Genomic DNA, 7199 nt, shown 5'->3' on the forward strand with positions numbered 1-7199 from the left:
TAGACTAGACTATAAACTATAGACTAGACAATAGACTAGACTGTAGACTAGACCATAGATTAGACTATAGACTAGTCTATAGACTAGAGTGGACTATAGACTAGACTTTAGACTGGACTATAGACTAGACTATAGACTGAACTATAGACAAGACTATAGACTAGACTATAGACTATAATATAAACTAGACTATAGACTAGACTATAGACTAGACTATAGACTAAACTATAGACTAGACTATAGACCAGACTATAGACTAGACTATAAACTATAGACTAGACAATAGACTAGACTGTAGACTAGACCATAGATTATACTATAGACTAGTCTATAGACTAGACTATAGACTGGACTATAGACTAGACTAGACTATAGACTAGACTATAGACTAGACTATAGACTAGACTATAGACTGGACTATAGACTAGACTATAGACTAGACTATAGACAAGACTAGACTATAGACTAGAATATAGACTAGACTATAGACTAGAATATATACTATATACTAGACTATAGACTAGACTATAGAATAGACTATAGACAAGACTATAGACTAGACTACAGACTAGACTATAAACTAGACGATAGACTAGACTATAGAATAGACTATAGAATAGACTATAGACTAGACTATAGACTAGACTTTAAACTATAGACTAGACAATAGACTAGACTGTAGACTAGACCATAGATTAGACTATAGACTAGTCTATAGACTGGACTATAGACTAGACTTTAGGCTGGACTATAGACTAGACTATAGACTGGACTATAGACAAGACTATAGACTGGACAATAGACTAGCCTATAGACTAGACTTTAGACTGGAATATAGACCAGACTATAGACTAGACTATAGACTGGACTATCGACTAGACTTTAGACTGGACTATAGACTAGACTATAGACTGGACTATAGACAAGACTATAGACTGGATTATAGACTAGCCTATAGACTAGACTATAGACTAGACTATAGACTAGACTATAGGCTAGACTATAGGCTAGACTATAGACTAAAGTATAGATTAGACTATAGACTAGACTACAGACTAGACTATAGACTGAACTATAGACTAGACTATAAACTGGACTATAGACTAGATTATAGAGTAGACTAGACAATAGACTAGACTCTAGAATTCCCTAAGGACTGGTTCATAAGCTAGACCTGATTATAAACAAGACTAGATACTATATTTAAAATGATTTATGATAACTTTCATTATAATTTTTTATGTGTAATATTAAAAATAAATATATAAATATGTTCCCAAACAAATTTACAGATTTTGTATATGAAAAATCAATTAATGTTATAATAATAAATAATGATGATAATAAACTTACCCGTTGTTATGGACACTGTCCACGTCAGCCAATCGTGATGTGTAAAATTTGTATAATACAACCAAAAATTATATTGGGTACCGGGTAAAGCACGCGAAAATTGTATTTCATCGCCAATTTCATTTGAGGCAATAGTTGTATTTGGTTCTGGATAACCATATGGCGGACTATAGTCTAGACGATAATAGGCATCGTCCATACCTTGATTATTGGGTATGCTTATGGCTAAATCGGCACAATTGACATGCTAAAAACAAAGAGAGTAAAATAAAATTTATTATTAAAAGAGATCGTTTAAAAAAAAATATATTTATTAAATTGTTTAACAAGCCATTGCATGTTAAGATTAATTGAAATAATTTGTTTATTTAAAAATGTTTACTATTTAACTACTTAATATGTTAGAAGTAATCTTATTGTTGTTCTATAGGAAATGTTTTATGATGTGAAAAAAAGTTTTACAAAATGATTAGTTTTAAACATGAAATCAAATAAGGAAATAGTTTTGTGGGTTTGTGTGTATTTTGAACTTTAATGAACTTGAATCTTGGAGTCTAATCAAGAGAAAATTTAAACGTTTAATTTTAAATAGTTTTCCTTAACGAAACTTACAGTTTTTTTTAAATATATAAAACATTTTGTACTGCATACTCTTTGCAGCACTGAACTATTAATTTTTAAAGCATACTTTAAGGCATATATTTATTTATATTTTGATATAAATAAAAATAACCTATTTCAATATGTTGTCAAAATTCTAGAAAAAAATTCATTTAAAATCATTAAACTTTAACATTGTCTTATCAATACTTTCCGTTAGAAAACCTAACAGCTTTAAAAAAAATGTTATGTAGTATACAGACAGGAAAAGGACAGTAAAACAAACTTGAATTCCATATCTGCAGTTATAGCTAAAAGAACATTTTTACAAAAATCTACTAAAAAATTACCAGACTTGAAATATGCAAAAATAGCAAACAAAAACTATATACAAGTTTTATATACAAAAAAAACGCAAACATTTACATCACACTCGCACACAGACACTCGATACAAAGAGAAAAATCAGCTACCAGCAGCATTTCAGCAGCCGTTAGAAGTGAGAAATAAAAGCAATATCAACATTTAAGCAAACAATGGGCTGGTCCTTTTTACGGTCTGTCTGTGCTTTTAAGGCAAGCTGCATGCATAACTGCTTATATGTCTATTGAGTTGGTTGATTGCGGTAACATGCTATTCAGTATAGATAAGAGTATAACCTTCAGTTTTTCAAAATTATATTGTGTAGCATTATTTTTTTCCAATATAATGTTTCCGAGAAAAAAAAAAACATTTATAGCCGGTTCTCTGCAATAACTTCCTCGTAACAATGGCATCGTATAGGCATTAGGGTATTCTCTTTTGTTTCGATTTAAATACTTCTAGAAGGAATGAAGTAAAATATGTTAACAGAACCCATATCCGAGACCAATTACTTTCAATTAAATATATAGTACTAAAATAGTTTAAGGCCCTTTAAGGCATGAAGTAAAATCTGTTAACAGAACCCATATCCGAGAACAATTAACTTAAACTAAATATGTATGTAGTACTAAAATAGTCTGAGCCGTTTAGTAGTATCGCAGAAGTTCGATTGGACGGTCAAGAATCTTCTATTTAACCTACAACTTTGGGTTAACCCTAGCCACTGACTGTCCAGGTAATTTGTTATTTTAACATGTTTTTTGTACTACGAGGAAGTCAATCGTCACCCCATTGTTTACGGAGAGACAGTCAAGTGTTCATTCTCTGGCTTGTAAAGGCGATGCTAAAGTGAAAATTATCTTTATCCTCCTTTACAAAGCATACATCCGTTATGAAAGACGAGTTAGAGCCAACCAGGTGGTTAGTCATTTGTAGAAATCACTGTCCTTTTCAGATGCATTGACCCCTAGCCACCGACTTTTCAAGTGACTGGCTATTTTAACACTTTTTTATACTACGAGGAAGTCCATCGTCACCCTATACATTACGAAGAGACAGACAAGTGTCCGCTCTCCGTCTTGTAAAGGAGACACAAAAGTGATGATTATCTTCACCCTCGTTTACAAAGAGTACATCCATGACGAATGATGAATTAGAACCAACCAGGTGGTTACGTTAATAGAAATCACTATCCTTTTCTGATATATTGACCCTTTGATTGCAGCCGAATACTGAACTTTTTAATAGGTGATTAAGAAACTCTATGGTTAGGCACAGTTTTAGTCTTAAACTGATTCTTACTTTAGAAATAACGAAGAAGAGTCTCTATGGAGAGGTTTAAAAGTTATTGAAATGTTCTAAACTGCAATATAAAAATCGCTTTAAAAAGCTAGAATTCCAGATCTTAATCACTCGCTATTGCTGAATTGGTCTTAGATGACTTCAATAAAAAAGTTTAAGGTTTTTCTATTGAGCAAAAGACTCTAAGGTAAACATTTTCTGCTCGCAAGTTCAATAAGCAGAGAATAAAATTAAGGCGAAAGGAGATTTTAAAACTCTGCTTATTACAAAGATTAAACTCCTTGAACTCCCACATCTAGGTGACATCACAATGGACTGGAAATCATAACACTGTTAACCGAATTCAATTATTGGACATGAACGTTCCCACGACAATTGTATCTTCGCTCCGGAACGACCCGATTCTCAATCGGCCAAAGATTGTCAACTCAGCAACAGCTGTATCAACCAGATGTTACAAAAACAATAACAATCTTCATGAAGAGGTAATACTCAACTACAGTCATTTAGCAATAACCAGTAGATGGCAAGTCCTGTGTTCGAATGGTTCCCTTAACAATAACAACAATGTGAGGGTATATTATTAATTGGTATTCTCGTAAAACTTCGAATCAATTGACTCTGATCAGTTTATTAAAACTCAGAATACTTCAGTGGGTCCTTTAGCATGATTTGGATTAGAACGTGTAATCCGATCGAATATCACTAATAACCATTACAGGATAAGTCCAGAGGGCAACTAACATGACCTTAACATGGTAAGATTGGTATTCTGTTGAAGTTTCAAATAAATTGACTCTGAGCAGAATATTAGAAATCAGAGTTTGAAATCCAGGCTGATCCGAGATATTGATAAACATCATTCCTCCGATATTGCAATAACGTGAATGTGAGGCGAAATGAATTAACAAGTCCAGAGGCCGACTGATTTCCTTAACATGGTATGTTTGGTATTCTGCTGAAGTTTCAAATAAATTGACTCGGAGCAGTATATTAGAAATCAGAGTTTGAAATCCTGGCTGATCCGAGATATTGATAGCACCTCTATTCTTCGATATTGCAATAACGTGAATGTGAGGGGAAATTAATTAAAGGGAAAATGGGGGCAATAATTGGGGCTTTCATTTATTCCGAAAATCACGTATTCAGCATGAGTTTTACGGGTCGATATCAAGTCTTTCTTCTCCGATAATTGTCATAAAGAACCTTACGAGTCAATATCAAGACTGTATTCACCATGTTATTTCTAATCTATACTCAACATGACAAGTAAATATCGGACAATTAGATCTCAATCTAATTCGTATCGGATTTCGCTTATAGGAACACTTTCGTAAAACTACTAGTGTAGGGTCTTAAATATACTTATTTCTTACTTCTTTTTAAAAATAATTGTTATAGTAGATATAAAAATTTAAAAAATTTCAAATATTTTAACGATCGGTGACACTGTGTTTCGGTACAATTATGTTAATTAGGAAAATAATTAATCAGTTTCTTTTTAAAATACGTATATAACACCTTTAACAATAAGTTAAGTTATTTATATTTTAATATGTTTTTCTCATGTTAAACACCCGTCCCTCTTTCGTCATTATCTGTAGAACAAATATTCGTCTAAATGTTAGTTAAACGTTTTGTAGGCGTCAGTTGACCGACCATTTTAAGTATGATGAATTTTTCATTAAGCCATTAAATTGGTTGGTTCGTTATTTTAAATTTACTAGGTTTATGGTAAAATTGCTATAGTTGTAATAAACCTATAACTAATACACATACTAGGTAGATAAATGTTTATATGTATTTTTATTTAAAAATAAGTAGGAAAGTATAGTCGGGGATGGCCGACCATATAATACCCTACACCATGAGTATATTTAAAAAATTGTTATTTTTTATAAAGAATCTTTTATGTTGAATATTACCATAATTCCAAAATATTTAAGCAAATATTAAGCAAAAATTTCTAAATGAGTCTTTATATAGGTCAAATATGGGCCGATCCTCGGTAAATTTGGGAAAAGGATATATTTTTAAATAACAGTTAATTTTGTTGAGTTTCATTGTGATACAAATGGTACCAAGTCAATTTTAGACGTTTAAGACATTTTTTGAAGAGGGGTTTGTATGGGGGATAGGGTCAAATAAGGGCCGATCCTTACGAAAATCTGCAGTGTCATTTATACTTATATAAAACTTATTTGTGCCAATTTTTAGAGAGATAATAGAATATTTGACGTAATTATGGCATAAAAAGTTCAAATCGGGAGGTACGGTTGTATGGGGGCTAGGTGTAATAATGGACCGATTTCAACCATTTTCAATCAACCATTTTTCAAAAAAACATGCTTGGTCCAAATTTCATCAAATTATCTTGAAAATTGCGGCCTGTACCTTGCGCACAAGGTTTACATGGACAGCCAGCCAGCCGGACAGACGGATGGACATGTCTTAATCGACTCAAAAAATGATTCTGAATCGATCGGTATTCTTTAAGGTGGGTATTGGACCAATATTTTTGTATGTTACAAACATCAGCACAAACATATAATACCCTCCCCACTATAGTGGTGTAGGGTATAAAAAGTTTTTTTTTTTAACAGTGCAAAAAAATCTTTTATTATTTATTCACACTAAGTGAACGTGACTTTTTAAAAGTGCAAACTATTAAGAGATTCTTAATATAAATTGAAATTGTTTTTTGTTTACAAAAATATTTTTAATAAACATAAAAATTTAATACATTTCACGTAGTTCGTTGAAATTGTGGTCACAATTTCAATATTCATAAATAACAACATTGTATTTTTAAGTTTAAAAGACATAAACTCAAAAAATAATGATGATATTTTGAGAATTAAACCGCAAACAAAAAAGCACAAACCATTGGGAAAATTGCCAAAAAAAAAACTGCAAAAAAAACTCTCATCTTGTAGTTTTAAGTATATATTATTTTCAAAAACAGTGGGAGGAAGTCACTTTATCACTGTTTATTGACTGTGGCACATAGACATTTTCATTCCTGCTATTCGGTTCTTAAATAAATACATTCATTCATTTCTACTCGTTTAAATATTTAACAGTTTTGGCAATACGCAGTACTTATGAATGCATTTATTCATACGAGTGTATATCTCTCATAAAAATGACTACATTAGCTTAAGTGTTTACTAATGAAGTGGATGAATGGAATGGATGGATGGATAATGTTCAGTGTTTTATTTTTACAAATAAAAGATAAAACTACGAAATTGTTTATAACAAGTAAATAATGTAAATGGACCACACACATGTTAATACATATTGATTGGAATTTATAAAGGAAATTATTATATTTTGTGTTTAAAAATGAGTGATAAGAAAAACATTTACATTTCTAGTCTAAAGTCTAGTCAATAGAATAGACTATTGTCTAGTATATAGTCTAGACTATAGTCTAGTCTATTGTCTAGCATATAGTCTAGACTATAGTTTAGTCTATAGTCTAGTCCATAGTCTGGTCTATAGTCTAGTCTATAGTCTAGTCTATAGTCTAGTCTATAGTCTAGTCTATAGTCTAGTCTATAGTCTAGTCTATAGTC

The sequence above is a fragment of the Lucilia cuprina genome, chromosome 3, assembly GCF_022045245.1.
Source record: "Lucilia cuprina isolate Lc7/37 chromosome 3, ASM2204524v1, whole genome shotgun sequence".
Lineage (NCBI taxonomy): Eukaryota > Metazoa > Arthropoda > Insecta > Diptera > Calliphoridae > Lucilia > Lucilia cuprina.